At 42.9% G+C, this 27,955-nt stretch overlaps 1 long non-coding RNA gene across 1 annotated transcript in view; it reads left to right on the forward strand.

Moving 5' to 3' along the window:
• The first annotated feature begins 12,179 nt into the window (after positions 1 to 12,179).
• Positions 12,180 to 27,955, forward strand: part of LOC141107532 (uncharacterized) — a 45,814-nt gene continuing 30,038 nt past the window's right edge. Inside the window, exons 1-2 of the long non-coding RNA XR_012235923.1 lie at positions 12,180 to 12,310; positions 13,822 to 13,881. This is a non-coding gene — a long non-coding RNA (uncharacterized lncRNA). The remainder of the gene's footprint in view (positions 12,311 to 13,821; positions 13,882 to 27,955) is intronic.

The raw sequence follows: 27,955 nt of genomic DNA on the forward strand, positions 1-27,955 counted from the left end.
AGGCTGGTTTATTATAAAAAAAAGCAAATATTTTACAAACAAATTTTCCAGCATTAAATATGTGAATGTTTGTCAAGCCCAGACAAAGGACAGCGCTCAGGAGTGATCTGATAAACCAGGCAGAATGTGGACAGTAATTGTAACTTTTCCTGCATTTCCACTCTGGCTTATGAGTTCCATTGTCTCCAATGCAAGTTCATGTACCGTGCACCACCGAGGGGAAGAATTATGAAATGGAAGGGCTTCAGAGTAAATCAAGTATATTGAGGTTAAAAAATAAACTTAGCTTTACGTTTTGTTTAACCACTTCAGCCCCGGAAGATTTTACCCCCTTCCTGACCAGAGCATTTTTTGCAATTCGGCACTGCGTCGCTTTAACTGACAATTGCGCGGTCGTGCGATGTTGCACCCAAACAAAATCGACTTTCTTTTTTTCTCACAAAAAGAGCTTACTTTTGGTGGTATTTGATCACCCTGTGTGGTTTTTATTTTTTGTGCTATAAACAAAGAGCAACAATTTTGAAAAAAAAAAAACAATATTTTTTTACTTTTTGCTAATAAATATCCCCCCAAAATATATAAAAAAACTAATTTCTTCCTCAGTTTAGGCAAATATGTATTATACTAGATATTTTTGGTAAAAAAAAAAAAAAAAATCGCAATAGGGCATAGTTTTATGTCATTTTTATTATGTTTTTTTATTAGTAGTGGCGGTGATCTTTTATCGTGACTGCGACATTGCGGCAGACACATCGGACACTTTTGACACTGTTTTGGGACCAGTGACATTTATACAGCGATCAGTGCTATAAAAATGCACTGATTACTATGTGAATGTCACTGGCAGGGAAGGGGTTAACGCTAGGGGGCGATCAAGGGGTTAACTGTGTTCCCTCACTGTGTTCTAACTGTAGGGGGGATGGGCTCACTAAAACATGACAGAGATCACTGCTCCCGATCACTGGGAGCAGTAGATCTCTGTCATGTTGCTAAGCAGAACAGGGAAATGCTTTGTTTACATAGGCATCTCCCCATTCTGCCTCTCCGTGCTACGGACCCGCGGGCATGCTCACGTGGCACACTAGCCAATCATTTAAAGGGGGAGTACAGGTTCACCCATTTGTGCACCTGTGCCATTGTGCCGATGTACATCGTCGTGTGCTGGTCGGCAAGCGGTTAACATGAAATTAAACCCTTTGTTTTTTAAGCACTTTCAGGGGACATCCTAAAACATTTAATGTGAAAATGGCTTAATGTAGCTTAATGGCTTACTGCCCACCCATCATCAAATGATGGAGGAACGTTGCGACTCTTGTTCTGGGTGGACGTTATATGATGGCACCCCAGAGCAGCCACTCACACACACCCGCGGGGGCACGCAGCACGGCGATCACAGCCGTGTTGTGTTGCTAGGACATGGCGTGATGGCCAATGACATGGCTCTTTAACTGTGTGATCGGCTGTGTCCAATAAAGCCCCCCCCAGTGCCACTAATCAGTGACCATCAGTGACACCAATCAGTGCCCATCAATGACACCAATCAGTGCCCATTAGAGATGCCAGTCACTGCTGCCTTTCAGTGCCTGCTCATCAGTGCTGCCCATCAGTGCCCACTAGTGCCGCCCATCAGTGCCGCCCATTAGTGCCGCATATCAGTGATACCTATCAGTGCCCATCAGTGCAGCATATAAGTGCCTCCTCATCAGTGCCACCTAATCAGTGACCATAAGTGCCACCTCATCAGTGCCTATCAGTGCTGCTTCATCAGTGCCCATCAGTGAAGGAGAAAAATTACTTATTTACAAAATTTACTGACAGAAATTAAGAAAACTTTTTTTAAGAAAACCCAGCAGTAAAGAGGGGGGGGGGACGAGAGAGCGCCCCTCCCCTGAACCATACCAGGACACATGCCCTGTGTTGGGGACCCTCAGTTCCCAGCCCCCCTATGTGAATCGGTAACGGTAATGGACTGGGGGGGACCCATGCCATTTTTTCAATGAGTTTTATACATATTGAAGGGATCAGACAATTCATCACAGCCGCAATCAGTTTTAAATTATATTTTTTCCTTTAGAAATGTCATTTTGCTGTCAGACTGTTCTAAACACAGGAAACATGCGCCCCTTTACAGGCATACTATAGACACCCCCCAGGTATGAAATTTAAAGGAATATTACACTTTTATTGTTTCACTTTAAGCATTATTAAAATCACTGCTCCTGAAAAAACTTTTTGCATTGATCCATGTCCCCTGGGGCAGGACCCAGGTCCCCAAACACTTTTTATGACAATACCATGCATATAAGCCTTTAAAATTAGCACTTTTGGTTTTTCATGTTAGTGTCCCATAAGCTTTCAAATTTGCCATGAACACCGCATAATGTTCGTTGTTCGCGGAACGTCCAAACATCCAAAGTTCGGCCCGAACCGTTCGCCCATCCCTACGATTATATACCACCAAAAGAAAGCTCTATTTTTGTGAAGAAAATGATTAAACATTCAGGGCTTTTTTTCAGCGGGAACGCGGGGGAACGCAGTTCCGGCACCTCCCGGACTGACTGTATGTAATGGCAAGGGGTGCTGGGGTGTGCTGCAGGGTATTGATGCTCACTGCTGGGGAATCTATTCAAGCTAGAGGGGATCTATTTTTGCAGGAGGGTCTATTGTTGCTGACGGGGGACCTTTTGTTGCTAGGGGTGGGTCTTATGTTGCTGGGGGGGTCACTTGTTGCTGAAGGAGATCTACTGTTGGGGGTAGGGGTCTATTGTTGTTGGTTGCCAGAGTGTCTATTAATGCTGGCTGTGTGGAGATCTGTTGATGCTGCCGGGAGTCTGTTGTTGCTGGGGGGGGGGTGGATTTTGTTGTGGGTGGTACATTGTTGTTAGGGGGATCTATTGTTGGTTGAATGGGATCTATTTTACTGCTTTTCTTGATATCATTACCAAATTCCATACAAATTACTTAGCGACACAAAATGATACTTGGTTCTGTATTGTCTAAAATGGGCGGTACTGGGAGGTGGGTAGGGGATGGAACCAAGGGACGGTGCTCAGAGGTGGGTAGGGGCGGGGAAAAAGGGGTGACTCAGAAAAGGGGAGTTCCTGCACCTATTGTCAGAGAAAAAAACCCTGTAAACATTCATTTGTGTACAGTTGTTGTATGACCGCGCAATTGTCATTCAAAGTGTGACAGCGCTGAAAGCTGAAAATTGGCCTGGGCAGGAAGCGGTTAATGTGTACTAAAGTGCCTAAATCTTAATCAGTTGCCTTGAAATGGTGCACAACCTAAGTTTTCAACTTTCCAAATCTATCCTGTAAGTATCATGTATTTTGGTCTCTCACAAAGAAAATGAGAGACATTAAGCTTGTTTTTGGGGAGCTTAAAGCGGAGTTCCACACAAAAATGGAACTTCCGCTTTTCAGAACCTTCCCCCCCTCCGGTGTCACATTTGGCACCTTTCAGGGGGGAGGAGGTGCAGATACCTGTCTAAGACAGGTATTTGCACCCACTTCCGGCATAGACTCCCATGGGAGTCTATGCCTCTTCCCGTCCCCACCGCGCTGTCTGCTGGGAAACACACAGGTCCCAGGAGATAGCGGGGACCACTTGGGATGCGCAGCGCGACTCGCGCATGCGCAGTAGGGAACCGGGAAGTGAAGCCGCAACGTTTCACTTCCTGATTCCCTCACCCAGGATGGCGGCGGCAGCTGCCGAGAACCGAGCGGGTTCTCTGTGTCCCCTGCCGACATCGCTGGACCCTGGGACAGGTAAGTGGCCATTTATTAAAAGTCAGCAGCTGCAGTATTTGTAGCTGCTGGCTTTTAATATTTTTTTTTTTTTTTTTTGCGGTTTGGGTGGACTCCCTCTTTAATCTGGCTTAACATACAAAAAAAAGAACTTAGATGGTAACCAATTTTCCCCGAACTACACATAATTAAAGAATATCTATGCTAAAACATACTGAAATTTTAAGGTTGTTTGCTAAAACCTACCAAAAGTTACTCACTTTTAAAGGGGTCGTAAACCCTCATGTTTTTTCACCTTGAAAAACCTTTTGTGCTGCAGCTGTTCCCCAGAGCCCCCTTTTTCTTACCTGAGCCCGGCTGTTCCAGTGATGGGGATGAGCCCAGCAGCTCCAGACGCTGTCTCGGGTTCTCATTGGATAGATTGAAAGCAGCAAGAGCCTTTGGCTCACACTACCGTCAATCAAATCCAGTGACACGGGAGACGGGGGCAGGCCGAGTCTTGCTGCCTGTGTCAATGGACGCAGCAGCAGGATATGGGAGCGCACCCGTATGAGTGCCCCCATGGAAAGCGAATCTCCGTGGGGGAACTCAAGAAGAGGAGGAGCCAGAAGCGCCGCTGGGGGACCCTAGAAATGGAGGATCAGGGCCACTCTGTGCAAAACCCTTGCACAGAGGACGTAAGTATAACATGTTTGTTATTAAAAAAAACAATAAAACAAAAAAAACCAAAAAAAAAACAACTAACCATTACAATCACTTTAACCCTTTTTTTTACAATCCTAAAACATGAGTATTAAAGGATCAAGATAAAGTTCACCTTTGTTCACCTTTTCTTGTTTTTTTTCTAAATTTCAGCTCCCTTATGTATCAATGCAGCATTAATGTACTTTTTTTTTTGCAAAAATATCAAAGCTTTCCATTAAATCTACCTACTTCACTTATCCTCATCAATGTTTCCAAACGTATCCATTGGTTCTGCCTTACTTCCTGGTCAGACTTTAAGTCATGACACAGGAAGGAGTTAACCAGCTGGCCTCATTGGCACACACCCTGCATCATCCACCCTCCTACCTCCCCACTCATTCCCAGCTGCATGTTTTGAAATAAAATGCAATCAATCAGTTATCAACCTTCTCACTAAATACACAATATACAATCAGATTGCATAGTGTATGGCCATCTTTAGGCTTCATGTACACGGGGCGTTGTTCAACCTCTCCTGAAAAATTTAACTTGACAGCTAGAAACCGGCGTCTAAAAACGGCCGTTTAGCTGCGTTTACATGCTGTGTTTAAACGTGTTTAGCCGCGTTTGCGTCTAGAAGTGTTTGAAAAAAATAGCCAAAAATGAAAAACGCCTGTAAATGAAACGCGGCTAAATGCGAGTTCCCGCGTTTAGCCGCGTTTGGTGTTTGAAATGCCTCTAAACTCAGAACGCATTTTTTTGGGTTCCAAAAAGAGTCTCTAAACACAACTGTATAGAAACAACTAGAAACGACCCTGTGTACATGTACTGATAACATAGGAGGAGAGGAGAGTTCAGGGGCAGTTGAAAAAAGTGCCCAATTGCTCCTAAACGTCCGTTTACCAGCGGTAGTGTACATGAGGCCTTATACAAGAACATAGGAGGGAGTGGGCAGAAACACACAGCTGTCAAGCCCCGTTCACAACTCTGCATAGCGGGAACTCGCATTCCCACATGTATTTTATTTATTTATTTTTTAGTGAGGGGGTGGGGTGTTTTTGAGCATTTTCACTCATCACACACTAGAGGAGATTGTCCAATCAAAGTGTATAGAGCAGTGATGGTGAACCTTGGCACCCCAAATGTTTTGGAACTACATTTCCCATGATGCTCATGCACTCTACAGTATAGCTGAGCATCATGGGAAATGTAGTTCTACTACACTACATCTGGGGTGCCAAGCTTCGCCATCACTGGTATAGAGTATGGTGAACTTTACAGAACCCAGGACACCCTTCTCCTGTTTTCAATACTACAGCTCTATTCACATAGGCTGTTATCTCACGTGCAAAAAACAGAGGTTGAGGGCAAGTGACTGTTAAGCCTCGTACACACGATCGGATTGTTGGCCAACAGAGCGTCAGACTTTTGTCCAAAGGGCGTGTGCCGGGAACATGTCTTGCATACAAACGATACACAGTTGTCGGCCAGCAAACATGAACGTAGTGACGTACTACGAGGAATTACAGCTCTTGAGGGCCACCCTTTGGGCACCTTCTGCTAATGTCGTGTTTGGTGAGCACTGATTCCGAGCATGTGTGTTTGTACTTTCAACTTTTGTGTGACAGACTTGTGTACACACGATAGGAAAATCTGACAACAGACCGTTGTGGAGAAAGAAGCTGACCATATGAATGACACAGCGTACAGTGTTGGGGTTATAAAAATATATGTAGCAATAACTCTCGGTGGTTTAAAGCGGGCTGTTACCTTCACTTTCGCCACCTCTGTTTCACCGGCACCGGGTCTAGGGTCCCGTTGAGTTTACCTCTGGACAATGTAGGCACCAAACACTTGAGTATCTTTTCCAATGCTTTAATGAACAGGTAATAAAAGAAGTAGCAGGAAAGAGGTAGAAGGAAAGTTGCAGGGAAGCTCAAATACCTTTTCTTAGTATTCTTTAGGACATTATTAGGAATTGAACACTTGTAGTTGAATGCACTCCCCTTGTGGGATTCAATCTTTGCTCGCCTGGATAGGCTTCTCTCACTTGACTAGCAGCCAGTACGCAGCACAAACAAAAGTCTCTGCCACAGACTTGTTTGGAACAAAACCCGTACGATCCTCTGCCACAGGATGTAATGGTTTACAATGAATATCAGACACAGCACTTGAACCTTTAAGCCAACCCGGCAGTACTATGCAGTAAGATTACTTCAGGATACGTCCTCCAACCGAGTCACCAGGCCCCTCTCCAGACCAGCACTCTGCATGATCCTTCCATGACGGGTCCTCCCCTGGGATTTTCTCAGTTGTCCAGCTTCTTCACTCAGGATAGACAGCTCAGGACCATTCCTCTGCCGCTGTGGTAGGCCCCAGACATGCTTCTGAGCCCACCCACACGCCACAGCGACGCAGGCCTCTGGAATGGAGGACCACGAGGTGGTATTCCTAATGCATACCTGTCAGCCAGGAGGGCCAGCAGGTGGCTGAAAAACGAACCCCCAAATATGGCATCTGTCCCATAAATACCCTCTCCCAGAATGCAACTCGGAGGACCACCTCCACCGAGTTGTCTCCGGGACAGAGGAGCACTCATACACTTCAACATGTTGCCTTTCCAACACTGGCCCATGGTGACAACGACACCCACCGGCACAGTGTGGAACTACACGCAACTCAGCCAAGCTGGAACAGAGGCAAATCTAACTTCACCTAACAAGTGACCCACTAGATTTACCTATCAGCAGTAGATTAAAAATCTACCAGCGCTACATATATTTATTGATTAATTATGAAATTAAAAGGTTAAACAGTCATATTGAATTACCTTCAAATGAAGGAGAGTCATATAACAACAACGTTCTGCACGTGCACGATTGGATTTTAAACGGAAAATGTAGGTCCATTTTTCCTTGCACGGACTATTACCGCAATTTTTATATATTTGCCTTGGAGTTTTTGTATTGCAACTCCTGTTTTTTAATAAAACGTCTTGAGAAGACATTCTATACTATTGGATCCTTTTTATCTTTTTTATATTATCCTGCTGTTCACATCATTGGGATTCGAGTGGATGTCCATGGATCCTTTTGGAAAGGAATGCTGAAGTCTTCCATCCGCGAATCTTGGATTTCACTAAAAGTGCTGTTTGACCCCCCTGAATAAGGGAGGTCGCAGGCTTTCTGGTAAGCCTTTTATCTTAATGAGGTGACGGGAAACACACGAATGAGCACCCGATCTACGTTATATGCTGCACTGTGAAGTCGCATATTGGATTTCAGCAATTTATGAACAATTTCTTTCATTTATATCGTTTTGCACTTTCGTGCATTTTTTATGCGACCTCGGTTTCCTTCTGCATTGTCGAATGGGACTGCACTAAATTGAATATTTTTGTTGTATATAACACATTTCATCACATTTGCACTGTATAGTTGCACTTTATTTGAATTTATGCCACTTAAGATTATGGTTACATTACACATTTATTATTGTGTTATATTTTCTTTACATATGTTCTCATGCATAGAGTCTTTTTGTGCCCAAACTTAGTGTTGCACTTTACAATCGGTATATTGTTTGCACTTTTGTGCGTTTTTTATGTGACTTTGTTTTCATCTTGCATTTGTCACATGGGATCACACTAAAACTAAATACTTTCTTCACACATGTTCTCATGCACAGAGTCTTTTTGTTCCCAAACTTAGTGTTGCACTTTACAATTTGCATAATGTTAGCACTTTTGTGTGTTTTTATTGCCCTTTTTAGTTTTCATCTTGCATCTGTTGCATGGGATCGCACTAAAACTAAATATTTTGGTTGCGTATAATACAATTCACCATATGTGCACTGTATAGTTGCACTTTAATTGAATTTATGCTATTTAATGTTTATGGTCATATTGAACTTTAATAATACAGTGATATATTTACTTTCATATATGTTTTTATGCACAGGATCATCTTGTGTTCAAACCTAGCGCTGCACTTTATTTTTTGCATTTTTATTTTGTGCCCTGTATCTGGGCTATAGTGCTTAGCTGTAGGTCATTAATTGACACATTTTTCACATCGTTTAATTCATCTATCACTTAGCGCAGGTATATCATTTTTATTTTTATTCATATAACAACAAGCTTGGTGTATGGCAGATGGTCACTGGTGTGGCCAATGTATATGGCAACTCAAACATAAAACAATTTACACAAACAAAAAATAAAAACAAGACAAAAACACATAACATAGACAATGTTTTTCCGAATGCCAGATAGTCAATGCACAGGTGGCCAAGCCATACCAAATGGCCAATTAAAAATCAAAAATGATATATGGCCTAATCACCAGTGCAGAGGTCCCTGGGTTCTCGAGCCACTGGAGGGTGGGGAGATGGAAGATGAGGAAGGTGAGGTACTATGAGGGGAAGAGAAGGAATGGACAGTCACTGGAGCTGCATTTATTTGAAACAAAGGTAGACTTACATTTAAAATTGAAGATATGCGAATAGCCACAGCAGAGTGGGGTCAAACATCAGCAAGACGCTGAAAATGGAAGTATTCCGGTTTCAGCCGTAACCGGAAGTGACATCACCCGAGTTCCTCCCTACACATTGCCTCACTGTCACGTGACTTTATCAACTCTATCACGTGGCAAGTGACAAGCTGCATATGGTGGCAGGTGACGTGGCAAGTGACAAGCTGCATATGGTGGCAGGTGATGTGGCAATATACAGGAACATATTTGGGGGGCACACAATGCATTTAAATTCAAGATGGTGCTGCTATAAGACCTACAAACAGTACAAAATATTTTACAGCGCACACATACAAGAATGACATTTCCTGCAGGGCTAGTTAAAAACACCTGAACATATTCAAGAAATACGGGGGTTTGGTCACACTATATGGTCATATAGTGCTAAGCCCACTTACTGCGACAAAGTACCCCAAATTAGTGGGTCCTACACTAGTAATAGAATGGAAGATCTTTTGTCTCAACCATGGGAGCTGAACTCCTCTATGTGGGAGAACTGAAGGGGATACATCCTAAACACTGGTGGCCACTAATAAGAGGTAATGAGGAGGGGGAGGGGTGTTCCGGCCCAAAAAACCTGGTCAAGGCCTATTACAATATACAAGAACACATTTGGGGGGCACACCATGCAATGCGTTTAAATTCAAGATGGTGTTGCTATAAGACCTACAAACAGTACAAAGTATTTTTTACAGTGCACACATACAAGAATCACAGGTGATGTGGCAAGTGACAAGCTGCATATGGTGGCAGGTGATGTGATAAGTTGCATCTGGTGGTAGGTGACCTGGCAAGTGACAAGCTGCATATGGTGGCAGGTGAAGTGGCAAGTGACAATCCGTATCTGGTGGCAAGTGACAATCCACATCTGGTGGCAGGTGACGTGACAAGCTACATCTGGTGGCAGGTGACATGGCAGGTGCCAATCCACATCTGGTGGCAGGCGATGTGGCTAGAGACAATCCGTACCTGGGGCCAGTCGACGTGGCAAGTGACAATCTGCATCTGGTGGCAGGTGACGTGGCAAGCTGCATCTGGTGGCAAGTGACAAGCTGCTTCTGGTGGCAGGTGATGTGACAATCTGCATCTGGTGGTAGGCAACGATGCACACTCAGGGCTCCCATTGATTCTGCATTATGGTTGAATTATTTTATGTTATATTACAATAATAATCATAATCATTAATAATAGAAATAATGTGCTTCAATCATCCTGACATATCAACCATGGTGCCATGATGATAGAAGCACCAACACCAGCCATAGCCCTGACAAACTGCCAGCAAAAACCTGCATGGCCTCCCACCCAGGACTTGGCATCATTTTCTTCCACGCAGCCGATCCCGGTGCCAAAAGTTTGGGGACCGCTGGCTTAACGTACAAAAAAGAGCTTAGATGCTAATCAATTTCCCCCCACACGTCACACATTACAAGACTGTCTATGCCAACATAAATTGATTGGTTTGCGCAATAGTTTTAGTGTCTACAAAATATGGAATATTTTTACTAGTAAGCAGAATTAGCGACTTATAGGGGGACTGCGATGTTGCGGCTCAAACAAATCGGACGCTTTTGACACTTTTTAGGGACCAGTGACACCAATACAGTAATCAGTGCTAAAAATATGCACTGTCACTTGTGGTGGAGATTTTGAAATCCATATTTATATCTTCAAGGGAACTCTCTAATAAAAGGATCCTCTAATTAAATTACCATGCCCCATTGGATATATATATATATATATATATATATATATATATATATATATATATATATACATGTATGTATATGTTTTTACAGAACTTTATATATTTTGTGATATCAGATTGAGCTCAGCTTAGATTTTAACAATACTTCTTTTTTCCTGGTTCTCAAAAGCTGTTTTGGGCAGGTGATAGTTAAGATAAGTTACTCATCAGACTTTGTGTCACCACCTGGTTGGGGGTCTTTTGATATGCTAATTTCAGAACTGGTTATAATATGATCAAAGAGGGCTAACTTTTTAAGGCAGATACAGAGGCACCAAGGAGAGTCTAATAACCTTTATATATAGAGGACAGAAACAATTAGCCATTGGCACCGCATCCCATAAAGAAATACACAAAAGAAAAGGGGATGGGGTAAATTTGCCCCAGGGACTTTAAAGGTGCTTAAATACTATGGTAATTGTAGTAAAAAAAATATGTATGCAAAGTCTATCCATACAAAAATGTATTTGTTATATTTAATACATATTATCAAAAGTTAAAAACATTTTTCACAATATCCATATCTAGCTTTACAAAGACAATGAAAAAAAACACTTAGTAGATACCACTCGACATGTTTCGCTCTTTATGAGCTTCATCGTGAGTTCTGGTAAATATGTAGTATACTAGGAATGAGAAACACAAAGTAAATATCACATATTATGAAAATTATAAAAATTATAAATAAAATCACACAGATAGAGTAATTAATGCATACATAAATAACAAAATTCAATCAGAGAGTCTTATGAAGGTATTAAAAGATGTATAAAGATACAATTGATGCGCTCTAATGCACCGTTCAATCAATGTGAGAAAAAAATCATACTAAAATGTGATAAGATGTATGTGAACATACTGGTATAAATTAATTATAAGAAAAAATTGTGAGCAGATACACTGCAAGTATAAACTAAAAAGTTGTGCAAATCCACTAAAAATTGCTGAGTGCAAAATACTCCAAATAAAAATACCACAAGAATAAAAATCAATAAATATATAAAATTGTGTGCAAATATACTGAAAAAAATGCACACAGAGATTGTGCAAAAAAAAAAAGAATAAGTGCATAACTCTCCAAAATAAGTGTTAATAGCATGTGAGTGCATGTACAAATTCCTAAATACTTGATAGAAATAATTAATGGAAAAAAAAATCCCTGTGACATACACTATAACTCCATAATGATAATGAATTGCATAAATAAATAAATCAATAAATAAATAAGGGTGCCGGTGATGTATATATAAAGTGCCGATTAAATGCTCATAAACTTGGATAATTTGGTTCATAAGATGAGATTGATGGCTAACACAGCAGTTCATTCCTCAATTTAATTCCTGCAATGTTTATATATTCACAAGAATGGAAGTTTCCACCACATCCGCAAATGGTAAATTCTCAGTGCCAGATGATTATGAAAGAGAAACAAAGAATCATTGCGCAATGTAACCAAAGTCCACAAGCAAAGACAGCACTGTCTAGGACGTTGGCTGTGTTGTATTACATTGTATCAAGCAGCAGCGGCTTGTCTGACAAGCCTCTTCAAGGGCGGCAACTGAGATCTGCTTATCTGCATGCCTTAACATAATCGGGCCCACGTGAGTTTATAACTGTGCTATCTTTGCTTGTGCACTTTGTTTGGTTACATTGCGCAATGATTCTGTTTCTTTGTTTCTCTTTCATAATCATCTGGCACTGAGAATTTACCATTTGCGGCTGTGGTGGAAACTTTCATTCTTGTGAATATATAAACATTGCAGGAATTAAATTGAGGAATGAACTGTTGTGTTAGCCATCAATCTCATCTTATGAACTAAATTATCCATGTTTATGAGCATTTAATCGGCACTTTATATATACATCACCGGCACCCTTATTAATGTATTTATTTATGCAATTCATTATCATTATGGAGTTATAGTGTTTGTCACAGGGATTTTTTTCCATTAAGTATTTCTATCAAGTATTTAGGAATTTGTACACGCACTCACATGCTATTAACACTTATTTTGGAGAGTTTTGCACTTATTCTTTTTTTTTTTTTTTTTGCACAATCTCTGTGTGCATTTTTTCAGTATATTTGCACACAATTTTATATATTTATTGATTTTTATTCTTGTGGTATTTTTATTTGGAGTATTTTGTACTCAGCAATTTTTAGTGGATTTGCAAAACTTTTTATTTTATACTCACAGTGTATCTGCTCACAATTTTTTCTTATAATTATACCAGTATGTTCACATACATCTTATCACATTTTAGTATGATTTTTTTTCTCACCTTGTTTGAACGGTGCATTAGAGCGCATCAATTGTATCTTTATACATCTTTTAATTATATGGGATTCTGATCTCTGTTTGATTGATAGCAGTTTAATTTTAACCTTCAATCCAGATATTCACTTATTTATATTTGTATTTTACATCCATTCACTTATTCAGTTTTATTCATCTAAGTCATATATATTACTATGTGTCCATTACAGCGCTTGGTTGATTTTTTATCTAACTTATGAAGGTATTAAGATCATAACCAATTAATCAATGAGAAATGAAATAAATTCAACACAGCAAAAAGAAACAATTAATCAATAAATAATCATGATGAAGACTATCTTACCAAGCCAAATAATACATAAGGGTAAAACAATTGTTGTAGTTTAATGAACGCGATGAATGGCATTCACAAAATTGGATAGGTCTCCTCTGCCTGGGCCTCCCACATTGTTGGTCACAGAGGGGCTAAGTATAAATATATCCTTGCTGGAAATTAAATAAAGATAGAAATAAAAATAAAAAATATAATTACAAAAATGGTCTGCAGAGCACTCAGGATTGAATATCCAGAGGTCAGACATAAAATTACCTTATATTGAATCAAATGTAGATTGCTGAAGGCTATTAAAGCCTTATTGCAAAGTGAAAACAGCCGCTTCACGTCTCGCTCATTTCTCATTGATTAATTTGTTATGATCTTAATATCATCATAAGACTCTCTGATTGAATTTTGTTATTTATGTATGTATTAACTACTCTATCTGTGTGATTTTATTTATAATTTTTATAATTTTCATAATATGTGATATTTACTTTGTGTTTCTCATTCCTAGTATACCACATATTTACCAGAACTCCTGATGAAGCTCATAAAAAGCGAAACATGTCGAGTGGTATCTAAGTGTTTTTTTTTCATTGTCTTTGTAAAGCCAGATATGGATATTGTGAAACCTGTTTTTAACTTTTGATAATATGTATTAAATATAACAAATACATTTTTGTATAGATAGACTTTAAATACAAGGAGAGTCTAATGTTTAAGCATGATGGCCAACTGGAATTGAACTTTCAGCCAATCAGGATTCAATACCACTTCTGAACCAATGAGGTGGTCCAGGGTTTTGATTGGCAGGGATGGGTAGAGAGGGAACAGAAAAACCAAATCCTAGAGATGCTAGCTTTCTTCGGCTCACGATCTCTAGATGAAACATGGTAACATAAGGGCTGTCTGGGTAATGTATCTGTATTATCTATATGTCTCTTCTCTTCTCTCTAACTTTTTCTATCTCAGGGTTTGTCTTAATACCATGAGTATGTCAATTGTAACAATATCTTCTTTTTGCATTAACTATCTTTGTTGTCTGGCAACACTGTATTTGTATTTTCCGTATAAATAAATTAGATCTTTGTATTCTAGCACCCTTATCATTCCTTATTGATTTCATGGGTTATAGAATTAACCGCATGGGTTGATTCATATTTAGATAAAAGGTTTTAATCACTTATGTTAAGCATATAAGTGAGGTAAACTTAGCCATGTCAGATGGTGCCCCCTTGTGTAAGCAAGTTTAACGTTTGGGTGAACGTTATTTCTTGTATGGAAGACAGAGCTGGTCTTCACCTGTCTCCCGTCTGAATACCCAGACTAAAAAACTTCTCAGAACTTTCCTTTTTTTACCTTTTGTCTATACTAATACTTTGACACTGATTTTGAATAATGTATATAAGAAATGAAATTGTAAGTGTGAAGAATGAGGGTTCCATTTGGAATCTTGGAGGCAGTGGAAAAGGATATGTGCCTCTCTGCCAAAAAAGCAAGTTCAGTTGACCCTTTGAATGAGATTAGGCCAATCGTCCGGTGGGCATAGAGCTATGTTTCCACTGGTGCAACTCCAAAGTCGCATGAATTAGAGTGTGACTGTGCGGTGCGACTTTGGTGTGGCTTTGAATGTGACTTTGATCCAAATTTACACTCTGGGTCTGAGTCGCATCCAGAGTCACATCAGAGTGGTGCAGGTACCCTTTCATAGTCGTTGCAGATTTGGGACTGGTGCTATTGAAATCAATGGGCTGCGACTTGTAATGCGACTTTGTGTCCAAAGTCGCATGGCAAATTGCATTAGTGGAAACGGAGCCTAAGTCACACTGAATGATCTTGATATTTATGAATTAGGGCTGCAACTGACGATTGTGTTCATGGTCGATTGGTTGGCCGATTGTTGTTTTTATTGATTGATTAATCGGTTAATGGCCTTAGAAGAAAATTTGGTGTATACTTTGGTTGGTATGTAGAGTTTAGGATGGGGGCAATTTATTCTTAGCTATCTCTATGCAGTGGTGAATGTAAATAACCATCTATATGGTTAGGGATCAGGGTGTCTGGTTCACTCTGGGAGTGGCAGACAGAAGAGATATACTTTGTGTACTGTTGGAGGAGATGTATTGGGTGGACTATTAGAGGAGAGATATGCTGTGTATGCTATTGGAGGATGTATGCTCTGCGTACTGTTGGGGGGTGAGTTTGGTGGATATCAGATTCAGAGATCACATTTTTTATTTAAAAAACAATGTCTTCCTTTAAAAAAGTGTCGTTTTAGGAGTGTTTGTTCGATTTTCCAATTGTTAGTGGGGTCAGGTCTACGTTTATTTTCAACTACAGTGATGGGAAGATTTGGAGATAATAGGGAACTTCTTGGTTAAAGGAATTTTGGGGTGGTGTGTGTGGTTTTCGTTCAGAAATTAAATTGATTTTAAAAACAGAATGTTAAAAACAAGTTATGCCCTGTACACACAGTCGGACATTGATCGGACATTCTGACAACAAAATCCATGGATTTTTTCAGACGGATGTTGGCTCAAACTTGTGTTGCATACACACGGTCACACAAAGTTGTTGGAATTTCCAAACGCCGAGAACGCGGTCACGTACACCACGTACGACGAGACTATAAAAGGGCAGTTCAATACCAAGCGCGGTACCCTTTGGGCTCCTTTTGCTAATCTCGTGTTAGTAAAAGTTTGGTGAGAGATGATTTGTGCTTTTTCAGACTCGTGGTTTTCAGATCGCATTTCTGCTGTTCAGTTTGTGCTTGTGGGTTTGTATCTGTTATTCAGTGCGTGCAGCGAGTTCCCATTGATTTGTCATTGTGTTCTTGTCCGTTCGTTACTGATTTTCAGGTCGCTCTTCACAGGCCTTGCTGTTCTTCAGTGCGTTCTGTTACTTCGTTCTGACCAGCCAACCTTTTTCTAGCCATGTTGCGTATACGTACTCCTCGTAGAGTTCATGCTGTGTGGGGGCTTGCTGTTGGGGTTCTTACTTTGACACAAGTCCAGTCCATGAACAGGGCGAGGAGGAGTTCATGGACCAATTCTGTCACATGCCTTTGCTCCGTGAGATCCGTGAGAATAATCCTGACGATTTCAGGAACTTTCTCAGGATGACGGACCCCGTTTTTCACCGTTTGTTGGCTTTGCTGACCCCTTATATCAGCAGGCAGGATACCTGCATGAGGCAAGCCATCACTCTGGAGAAGAGGCTAGTCGCCACCCTGTGGTACTTGGCGACAGGGAGAAGCCTGCAGGACCTCAAGTTCTCGACAGGCATCTCCCCCCAGGCTCTGGGGATCATTATCCCATAGACCTGTTCTGCCATCATCCAGGTCCTGCAGAAGGACTATATTAAGGTAAGATTTTTATCCTTTAACATCACATTTTATTGTATTTAATGTTTGATAATATATTGTATTTCTTTCCTCATTCCCTAATTACCATGATTGTAATATGCTGTGAATGTCCCCTTTGTCCTCATGCATGCTGGTTTAAATTTTTATTTTTTTTTATCCTTCATACATATTTGCCTTCACTTACCTCTCACTTATCCTTCACTTATGCTCTCCTGGGCCTATATCCACCTCGTCTAGTCACTTAACAATGTATTTTGTCAGCTCTATAGTAGTGCTTTACCCTAAATACCCCCTAAAATGTGTAAAAATGTGATTTGTGCTTTAAATTCAGGCAGAGTGCCAGAGGTTTTGTTTTTGGGTCCCTAAATCATTTGGAACCCTCCCTTCCCCCAACTGCTAACTCAGCTGATACCAATACTCTATCTGCTGACTTTTCCAAACCCATACACACTATACCCACCTCTTTTGTGGTCACATTTATGGATGAATTCCCCAAAGCATGTAGTGCAAGGGCCTGCCTCAATACTTTCAAATGGTACTGTTTAAAGTTTTTGTATCCTATTAGTATCTTGATAGGTAATAGCAGAATGTAAAAATGTGCTAAAATGTGTACAGTGTGTATTTATATCTTTGTATTATGACACTTCTTACCTGTCCAGTCGGCTGACAATAGTGTAAGTAAGGTGGGGCTGGCCAAAGTAATACACATTATTTAGGCATTCATCTCTCAATGAAGTGGAGAGGGTTACCTGGTCAAAACACCCCCCCCTAAAATGTTTAAAATGGCCCATGATAGGGGGAGAGGAATCTGATAGGTGGACCTTTATCTTTAAATACTCTCTAAAATAAATGTTATACTGATGTTGGCCAAGAATGTTTGTGTCTAATCTGCTTTCAATGTTTATGTGCAAAATGATTATTTTTTTTTCTTGTTTGACTCCACAGTTTCCTTCCAACCCACAGGAATGGCAGACTGTGGCCTCCCACTTTGCCCAGCAGTGGGACTTTCCCAACTGCGTCGGGGCAATTAATGGGAAACACATCCACATTGTCCCAGCCCCCAACTTGGGGTCATACTATTACAACTACAAGGGGTTCAATGTTTTTTGTGATGTTGGCGGTGGTTTCGGCTACTTACGAGTTCCTTATGAGTATGTGGACATGGGGAAGAATGGTCGGATGTCAGATGGTGGAGTCATCGCCCACACAGAGTTCTACAGGCGTCTCCAGAATGGCAGCTTGGGCTTGCCACCTCCAGAAGACAATGCGGAAGGACTCCCATTCGTCTTCATTGCGGATGAAGCGTTTGTGCTGGGGGACCATCTTATGCGGCCATTCCCTATGAGGACCCTCACCCTGGACCAGAGGGTTTTTAATTACCGGCTGGTCAGAGCCAGAAGAGTGGTGGAGAACATGTTTGGAATAATGGCCAGCCGGTTCCGCTTATTTCTTACACCGATACACATGGCGGAATATAAACTCAATCACATCATCCTGGCTTGCTGTGTTCTCCACAACTTTTTTAGGATAATTTCTGTGAACTATGAGGCCGGAATTCAGAATGAACCAACCCTGACGGCGTTTGAAACTGGCCGTCCTGGCTTGCTCCCCCAGAGTGCCCGTCAGGTCCGTCTAAGATACATGGAATACTTTGTGGGTAGGGGGGCCATCGATATGCCAGACAACGTCTGAGACATTTTTAAATAAAAATATATTTTAAACTGAACAAATATTTGCTTTGATTTACTGCTTGGCTTTCTTTTAGCTGACCATGTCCGAAATTTGGGGAGTCCTGAAAATGGCGTGATTGTGTAAAATTAGAAAGCACTGTTGGGTGTTATTTACTAAAGGAAAATACACTTTGCACTACAAGTGCACTTGAGACTGCACTGAAACTGCACTTGTAGTGAAAAGTGGATTTGCCTTTAGTAAATAACCCCCATTGTCACTGAAAACACCAACTTTACAACAAAAAAATGCTTTTGAGCATTGAAAGAAGTAGCCACATTGTTGATTATCAATCTTTTTAATCAAAGCACAATCACGTGTGCGTTTCTAAAAGGTTTTTTGAACAAGCAAAAAAGTTTGTTGTATAACAATTTTTTAGGTCACATTAATAAGTAGAAATTGCCTTTTAAGGTAAAACAGGCATGTTTAAAACCATAAAAAATACACAAGTCTGGAACTTATGCCCCGTACACACGGTCGGACTTTGTTCGGACATTCCGACAACAAAATCCTAGGATTTTTTCCGAAGGATGTTGGCTCAAACTTGTCTTGCATACACACGGTCACACAAAGTTGTCGGAAAATCTGATCGTTCTGAACGCGGTGACGTAAAACACGTACGTCGGGACTATAAACGGGGCAGTGGCCAATAGCTTTCATCTCTTTATTTATTCTGAGCATGCGTGGCACTTTGTGTGTCGGATTTGTGTACACACTATCGGAATTTCTGACAACGGATTTTGTTGTCGGAAAATTTTATACCCTGCTCTCAAACTTTGTGTGTCGGAAAATCCGATGGAAAATGTGTGATGGAGCCCACACACGGTCGGAATTTCCGACAACAAGGTCCTATCACACATTTTCGGTCGGAAAATCCGACCGTGTGTACGGGGCATTACAAAGTAAGTTATAGAAAGTGAAGGCAATATAAGACATGAGTATTTATAAACTGTGTTTGATATTGTGTTCAGCAGATGGGGCGTTGTCACCACTGGAAAAGCCAAGATGCACACTAATTGCCTAATGTCAACATGTGCTAGCTGCCATCATGGGGGATCAATGGACGTGTTTTGTGGGTGCAACCCCTTCCTCTCAGCTACTTTATTATTGAGGAAGGGGTTGCACCCACAAAACGCGTACATTGATCTCCCGTGATGGCACATAGCACATGTTGACACACTGTGTGCATCTTCAAAATTTGGCTTTTCTCTTTTCTATAATATGTCAAAAAATTGTCAGAAAAATATCAATAAAAAGCAGAAATAAGTTAGGGATTTCTGGGTGTTTTAAATTCTCCCTAAAACATCAATAATGTCCTTCATTTTGTTTTGAACATCATTGATGTTTTGCTTGATGTTTTCCAAATTCCAATTACACCCCATTATCTCCCCGATAAGGACCTGGGCACTTTCACTGGTGAAATGACATTCCTCTTCCACAACATCATGATCACCTAAAATATAAAAAAAACCACACCATGTATTATAAATATGCAGGCATCCATCTCTTACCTGAAGCTGTGGTCACAGACACTCACCTGTTGTGGTGACAATTTCCACAACGTCTTACTCCTCCTCTGCTTGGGTTTGGGGGATTTCCCCTTCTTCCTGAAGTGGGGGGTCCGTGGTCTCCTCTGATGAGTGGTGTCCTCCGAGTCTTTTCTCTCCTATGTAAAAAAAATAGGTATACTTAGCACACAGATATTTGATGGCAGAAATAGGAATATGAAACATTGCTTGGAAGTGGGGTACAATTGTCTATTTTGGCAGAGTTGCAAGATGCAGAAATATTTTTGTCCTTTCTCAAGCTTGAATACTTACCTGTTTTGTATAAGCTTCACAGATAGAGACACCCCTATATTATACACTGGAGCACCTGTGTGGGCCCCCTAATAAAAAGGGTGTTCTGGTTTCCCACACTAGTGCTCCAGCGTCCAGCTGGAGTGTCCTCTCCATACACAGAATCTAGTTTGCATTTCATTCTAGTTACAAACCCATCTAGACAACAAAATTATTTTAAGAGAAGTAGGCCAGAAAAAATGTATTGAATTGCATCTGGACAAAACATGGTGTTTTATTGGCTGAACGAACAATGTTTCCTACGAACGAATAATGTGTCTATGAACATGAAAGTTGCCATTTTAAACTGTACAACAGTAAAGAAAAGCACATGGAGCAGCACGAACGTAATAAAAATAAAACATAGGAACACAGCACAACTACTTACAGTACACTACTTATAGTACTTGCAGCACTCTCCTGATCCTTGTACACTGATCATGCTCCCTGATTTTTGAGGTTCGACCACCGCTTCCTCAGTTGATCCTTGGATCGCTGTACCCCAAAATTCCTATGCAGACTCTTCACAACTTTCGCCATGATCTTGGCCTTTCTCACATTGGGGTTGGGGTAAGGTCCATACTTCCCATCATAGTCGGCCCTCTTCAATATGTCCACCATCTCCACCATCTCTACAAAGGCCATATTTGATGCCTTAAATCTTCTCCTCCGGGGTCGTGATGTTTCTGGCTCTGGCCTTTCCTCCTCCTCCTCATTGCTGCTATTACCATGCACCTGCTGTCTCTCCGCCATGTGCTCTCCCCCACTACGCCAAACGAGAAGGGGCGGGGAATAGACTAGAAAGAACGCCAGGGGCGGGCAGAGTTTCACGCATGCGCAGTGTATATAAAGCGTAACACGCGTGCGTCGTACGCAGCGCTGTATTATGGCCTAGGCCGACAAGGCCCAGGCCTAGGGCGGCACTTTGTGGGGGGGCGGCGAAAAAAGCACCCCCCTCACACTGCGCTGCCGAACTGCAGATCAATGCAGCACGACCTCCATCAGGGCAGGCAGAAGGAGCAGCTCCGCCAGTGGGTCGGGTCCTGCACCAATCCAGAGGCGGCATAATGTCACTAGCAGCGGCGGAGGAGGGGCCTGTATGAGCTGGAAGTCCCGGCAGACAAGGATGCTGGAGGCGCTGTACCAGTCAGGGGGCGGCGGGAGGCGGAGTTTCTGGCTGTCTGTGCGGAGGTCGGGGGGGGGAGATCTACTGGAGGAGAGGAAGAAGCTGAGTGGAGTGGTCACGAAGAAAACTGTCAGCATCAACACAGATGGCACCAGGTGAGGCTCACAAGCACAGCACAGAGGTGACAGGCTAGGACAGCTTGCATCAATACATACAAGTAAATAATGTGCACACTGAGGTGTTATCACATTGGATTGGCCAGGCACCAGCTATTTATTCACTATTTTTTATGGTGAAGGGATCCACCACCCATCCATCAACTGTTGATTGATTTATGGACTCATATTTTGTTTTTTTGATTGCAATATGGTTTATCCGCTCAGGCACTCTGAGTGCTATATGGGACATCTGATTTTTTTGCACTTTATTTAATCTATACTTTGTATTCCATCCATTTTTACTTGCTGTGTTTGCACATGATTATTATGTTTGTCACTATTATACGCTGACCCACCTTCAGTTTTAGACTGTTTGCACATATCAAGCTTACTGCAGGAATACCTTTACATTTATATTTACTTGTAGGTATTGATGCATATTTTTTAGCACTGCTCTTGCACTTTTTATAGAAGTTTTTGTCACATACTATACACTGGCCGATATTCAACAGCACAGCACTATTATTATATGCTTCAATGCCGCAGTCTCTGACTGTCCCTTGTGCCATGCCCGCAGACTCTGACCGCCCCTTGTGCCATGCCCGCAGACTCTGATCATCCCTTGTGCCATGCCCGCAGTTTCTGCCTGTCCCTTGTGCCATGCCCGCAGACTCTGACCGCCCCTTGTGGCATGCCCGCAGTCGCTGACCGTCCCTTGTGCCATGCCCGCAGTCTCTGACCATCTCTTGTGCCATGCCTGCAGTCTCTGACCGTCCCTTGTGCCATGCCCGCAGTCTCTGACCATCCCTTGTGCCATGCCCGCAGTTTCTGCCCATCCCTTGTGCCATGCCCGCAGTCTCTGATTGTCCCTTGAGCCATGCCCGCAGTCTCTGACCGTCCCTTGTGCCATGCCCGCAGTCTCTGACCGTCCCTTGTGCCATGCCCGCAGTCTCTGACCATCCCTTGTGCCATGCCCGCAGTCTCTGACCGTCCCTTGTGCCATGCCCGCAGGCTCCATCCCTTGTGCCATGCCCGCAGTCTCTGACCATCCCTTGTGCCCCACCCGCAGTATCTGACCATCCCTTGTCCCATGCCCACAGTCTCTGACCGTCCCTTTGTGCCCGCAGACTCTGACCCTCCCTTGTGCCATGCCCACAGTCTGACCATCCCTTGTGCCATGCCCACAGTCTCTGTGGGCTGTGATGTAAGAGGGAGCTCTGTGGACTCTTGTGTAAAGAAAGGGCTGTGGTTATCAGACACCCCCTTACATCAGAATTTCCCTTTACACCAGAGTCTGCAGCAGTCCCTTTTACATCAGAATTGTCAGAGTTCTGCTTTACATCGGGGTAGACGGAGTTCCCCCTTACACTGTGAAGAAGAACCCTGTGCTGAGTTTTATTAACCTGACCTTCATGTAAATGGAGAAATATGTTTTTTGCTAGCACATTATGAGAAACTTACCCTAGACTGACGCCCTACCGTACTGTGATGTCACCTCTGAAATGGCTGACATCTTTTTCTGGTCTTCATTACAGGTTCGCAGTCTCCGGCTACATGAGTGGCCAGGGGTGCGATGACGTCACTCCCGCTCATGCGTGCGGGAGCCGCCATTTCTGGTACAGGCTCTGAAGGTCCAGCACTGTAAGCCGGACCTGCAGAGCGCATGCGCCGATGGTGTCATCAGCTGCATGCACTCTGACTATCTCCTAAACGGTGCAAGTTTAGGAGATATTCACAGTACCTACAGGTAAGCCTTACTATAGGCTTACCTGTAGGTAAAAGTGGTAGTACAGGGTTTACTACCACTTTAAGAGGAAGGGGTGTGGTTTACAGATGACAGGTATTTAAATTTAGGGGTGCGCGATTTTAATCAGGCCTAGGGCAGCACAAAACCTAAATACACCACTGGTCGTACGTACGATCTGTGAGCGGAGGAAGGAGTATCGGAAGCGCCGATCGTGATAACGAAGGTAACATTTAAACTTGGGCCTATACTGCTTATAGATTGAGGCCTATATTGGGACAAGATTAGGAGACTTTAGTCTGACATTAAGGTTTGTCTTGTGTATTGCAGATAAAATGGATGGCTTCAATGACCACAACTTCCTCCCCCTGTTCATAGAAAAATACAGGGAGCTGCCCTGTCTGTGGCAGGTGAAACACCCGCATTATAATCATAAACAAAAGAGGCAGGCAGCGCTGGAGAAACTGCTGCAGTTGGTGAAGCCGATGGTCCCCACGGCAACCATCCCATATTTAAAAGTCAAAATTGGTGGCCTGAGGAGCACTTATCTTAGGGAACGCAAGAAGGTCAAGGATTCCCAGAGATCCGGAGCTGCAGTAGATGACGTTTATGTCCCCAGGCTGTGGTACTATGAGAGACTGCGATTTCTGTCAGACCACACTGAAGTCAGGGAATCCCTCTCAACCCTTCCTTCCACTCTTCCTTTCACCTTATCTTCCACCGCAGCTGAGGCTTCCAATGTCCAACCTGGGACTTCCAGCCAGGAAGAAGTAGAGGAGCCAGGTACAGCATTGTTCTACAGATTTCTGGTCAATAAATAAATGATGTTTACTAGATGTTATTATTGATCACTAATTGCTGGTTTAATAAAGTGCTTTACATATCAATAGACAGTAGTGGGCAAAAATAATTGGGACAAGAATGAAAAATGCTGGGCTCAGAATGATAGTCTTTTATATTTGTTAACATTCAATTTGCAACAGTCATGAGGTGAAAATTGAGGTGAAAATTGTGTGTGATTGATGAAGAAAAAACTAAAACTATGTCCCTTTTTCATACACAGTAAGACCTCAGCCAGGAGGAGGCTGTGGAATTTGGCAGCCAGGAGGTGTCCAGGGTAAGTGGCAGCCAGGAGGAGGCCGGGCCCAGTGGGAGCCTCACAGAATCGCAGGTTCCTCCCCTCCACCTTCCAAACAAAAGACCCAGGAAGGAGAGTAACGTGGAGGATTCAGAACTCAGGCTGATTCAGGAGGCTTCTGCGTCCCTCAGAGCCACCATCACTCATGAAGAGGCCTTTGCCTGTATGGCTGCCACCAAACTGCAGGACATGCAGGAGGGCCAACGCCTCATGTGTGAGGAAATCCTTTATAAAACATTAACTAAGGGGGTGAGGGGCGAAATCACACCCAATACCCACCTGTGTGAGTTACAACATCCTCCTCCTCCTGCCACACCTCCACCACCACAGACACAGCCTGAAAGGAAGAGTGAAAGGAAGACAAGAAAGTGATGGCCTGGGTTCAGTCTGGTCTGACAAAAGATGCAGGCTCTCGTATGACCACAGCCTGGGGACATGTATGTCATCTGCTGCTGTTCATGATCTCTTGGACTTCTGGACCAGATTGTACTCCCTTATATATGGACTCCTCAGGCCACCAATTTTGCAGCAAAATAATTGATGTGTGCCCTGGGGGCCAAAGGCTTCGCCAATTTCTGCTGTCTCTCCAGCGTTGCCTCCCTCTTTCTTTGGTTATGACCCCTTAATACATTTTTGGTTTGTTTTAATATACTCTCCTATGTGTGTTTCCTTAAAAAAGGACAGTATGTTTGTGAGGAGGCAGGTACATTTCAAAATTACAATGTGAAATTAACAAGACACACCAACACCAAGCAACCTCCTTGAGATTAAATAATACAAGATAATAATTGTGTTGTGGTAACTTGACACACAAAACACACCCAAAACTATTCTGGAGTTAAAAAAAATCTACAAAAAATAACAGGAGATCAGGATTTCAAAAAATAAAAACAAAAAAAAAATCTAAAAACATCAAAAAATGTAATTCTTTTCGGGAGATGTGACAAATAAAAATATTATATTCATGAAATCACGATAAATAATAAAGTAAGAAGTTTGTGAGAACTCTGTGTGAATATGAGCAGCAAAACAACTTCATTCTTCTAGCATTATAAAGAAGAAGAGAGTGCGCTGCATTAAACACTTTAAAACATTGCAGCATGACGAAAGTGCTATATCCATTACGAACGCTAATTTTACCAGATCGAGCAGTTCCGTCTCGGAATTTATTCTGAGCATGCGTGGCACATGCGTCGGAATTGTCCACACACGGTCGGAATTGACGCAAGCGGATTTTGTTGTCGGGAAATTTTATAGCCTGCTCTCAAACTTTGTGTGTCGGAAATTCCGATGGACCCTACACACGGTCGGAATTTCCGACAACAAGCTCCAATCGCACATTTTCCGTCAAAAAATCCGACCGTGTGTACAGGGCATAAGACCCCATACACACTATACAACTTTTTGTTGTCAAATTTCCTTTAGCTTTACCAAAACCATGTAGTGCAAGGGCCTGCCTGATTGCATACAAATTGAAACTCTTAAGATTTGGCCTCATATTATATGGTTTTGGTAAATGTGAAGGAAAAAATCGACAGAAAATTGTATTGTGTAAATTTAGCTTAAGAGTCCGTCAGGTGCTTTTTTGAAAACTCCAAGTGAGCTTTTTGCAGGGAGGAGAGGTTTCCGTCTAGCCACTCTGCCATAGAGCCCAGATCGGTAGAGAGCTGCAGTGATGGTTCTCCTTCTGGAACTTTGTCCCATCTCCACGCAGAATCTCAGAAAACATTTCAGAGTGACCATCGGGTTCTTGGCCACCTCTCCTTCATATGATATCATTACGGAGGACACAGAACTGCCAAGCCCTCAGAGTAATAGTATTATAACCATAGGCGTGCGCACGGGGTGTGCCGGGTGTGCCTGGGCACACCCTAATCACCCCCTGCTGTGTCCAGAGATTTGCCCCAAAATGCTGCATCCAAGAGAGTGTGTGGCCCGCGCTGCCTGTGAAACAGTTTCACAGGCAGCAGAGCGTGAGAATTGCCAGAGCTGTTCAGTGTATGAAACTGTCAGATAATGACACTGCATTCAGGGAGAGACACCAGCTGTCAAAATGTCGGGGTGATGTCGGGGTGGGCGGGACAGAACGGCCATCAAACACCAGCCAATGGGATGGTTTCTGGGCGGGCCGCTACATTTATGTGGCCCCGCCCCCTCTCTGAAGCAGCTCAAACATTGGCTGGTGTTTATAGCGCTTGGTCCCGCCCACTCCCGACATCGAGGCTGAGTTGTAAGTCATCACAGCTCAGCCGCGATGTCGGGGGTGGGCGGGATCAAGCGCCAACACCAGCCAATGATTGGGCTGCTTCAGAGAGGGGGCGGAGCCAGAGAAATGTAGCCGCCCGCCCAGACCCATCCTATTGGCTGGTGTTTGGTAACTGTTCAGTCCCGCCCACCACCAACATCACCGTTGACTTTTAACAGCTGGTGTCTCTCCCTGCATGCAGTGTCATTATCTGACAGTTTCATACACTGAACAGCTCTGGCAATTCTCACCATCTTGTGAATATGAAACTCCCCCTCTCTCCTATCTGTGCCACCCAATGCTGCCAATCAGTGCCAACCAATGCTGCCAATCAGTGCAAGCCAATGCTGCCAATCAGTGCCAACTAATGCTGTCTATCAGTGCCAACCAATGCTGCCAATCAGTGCAAACCAATGCTGCCTATCAGTGCCAACCAGTAATGCCTATCTGTGCCAGTGCTGCTTATCAGTGCCAACCAATTCTGCCTATCAGTGCCAACCATTGTAAACCAGTGCTGCCTATCAGTGCAAACCAGTGCCGCCTATCAGTGACAACCAATGCTGCCTATCAGTGCCAGTGTTGCCTATCAGTGCCAACCAATGTTGCCTATCAATGCCAACCAGTACTGCCTATCTGTGCCAGTGCTGCTTATCAGTGCCAACCAATTCTGCCTATCAGTGCCAACCAGTGCTGCCTATCAGTGCAAACCAGTGCTGCCTATCAGTGCCAACCAATGCTGCCTATCAGTGCCAACCAATGCTGTAAATCAGTGCCAATCAATGCTGTCAATCAGTGCCAACCAATGCTGCCTATCAGTGCTGCCTATCAGTGCCCATAAGTGCTGCCCATCAGTGCTGCATATCAGTGCCCATCAGTGCTGCCTATCAGTTCCAATCAGTGCTGACAATTAGTGCCCATCAGTGCTGCCAGTCAGTACCCATCAGTGCTGCCAATCAGTGCCAACCAATGCTGCCAATCAGTGCTAACAAATGCCAATCAGTGCCAACCAATGCTGCCTATCAGTGCCAACCAGTACTGCCTATCCGTGCCAGTGCTGCTTATCAGTGCCAACCAATTCTGCCTATCAGTGCCAACCATTGCAAACCAGTGCTGCCTATCAGTGCAAACCAGTGCTGCCTATCAGTGCCAACCAATGCTGCCTATCAGTGCCAGTGCTGCTTATCAGTGTCAACCAATGCTGCCTATCAGTGCCAACCAGTACTGCCTATCTGTGCCAGTGCTGCTTATCAGTGCCAACTAATTCTGCCTATCAGTGCCAACCAGTGCTGCCTATCAGTGCCAACCAG

This window comes from Aquarana catesbeiana, linkage group LG09 (assembly GCF_042186555.1).
Source record: "Aquarana catesbeiana isolate 2022-GZ linkage group LG09, ASM4218655v1, whole genome shotgun sequence".
NCBI classification, from domain to species: domain Eukaryota; kingdom Metazoa; phylum Chordata; class Amphibia; order Anura; family Ranidae; genus Aquarana; species Aquarana catesbeiana.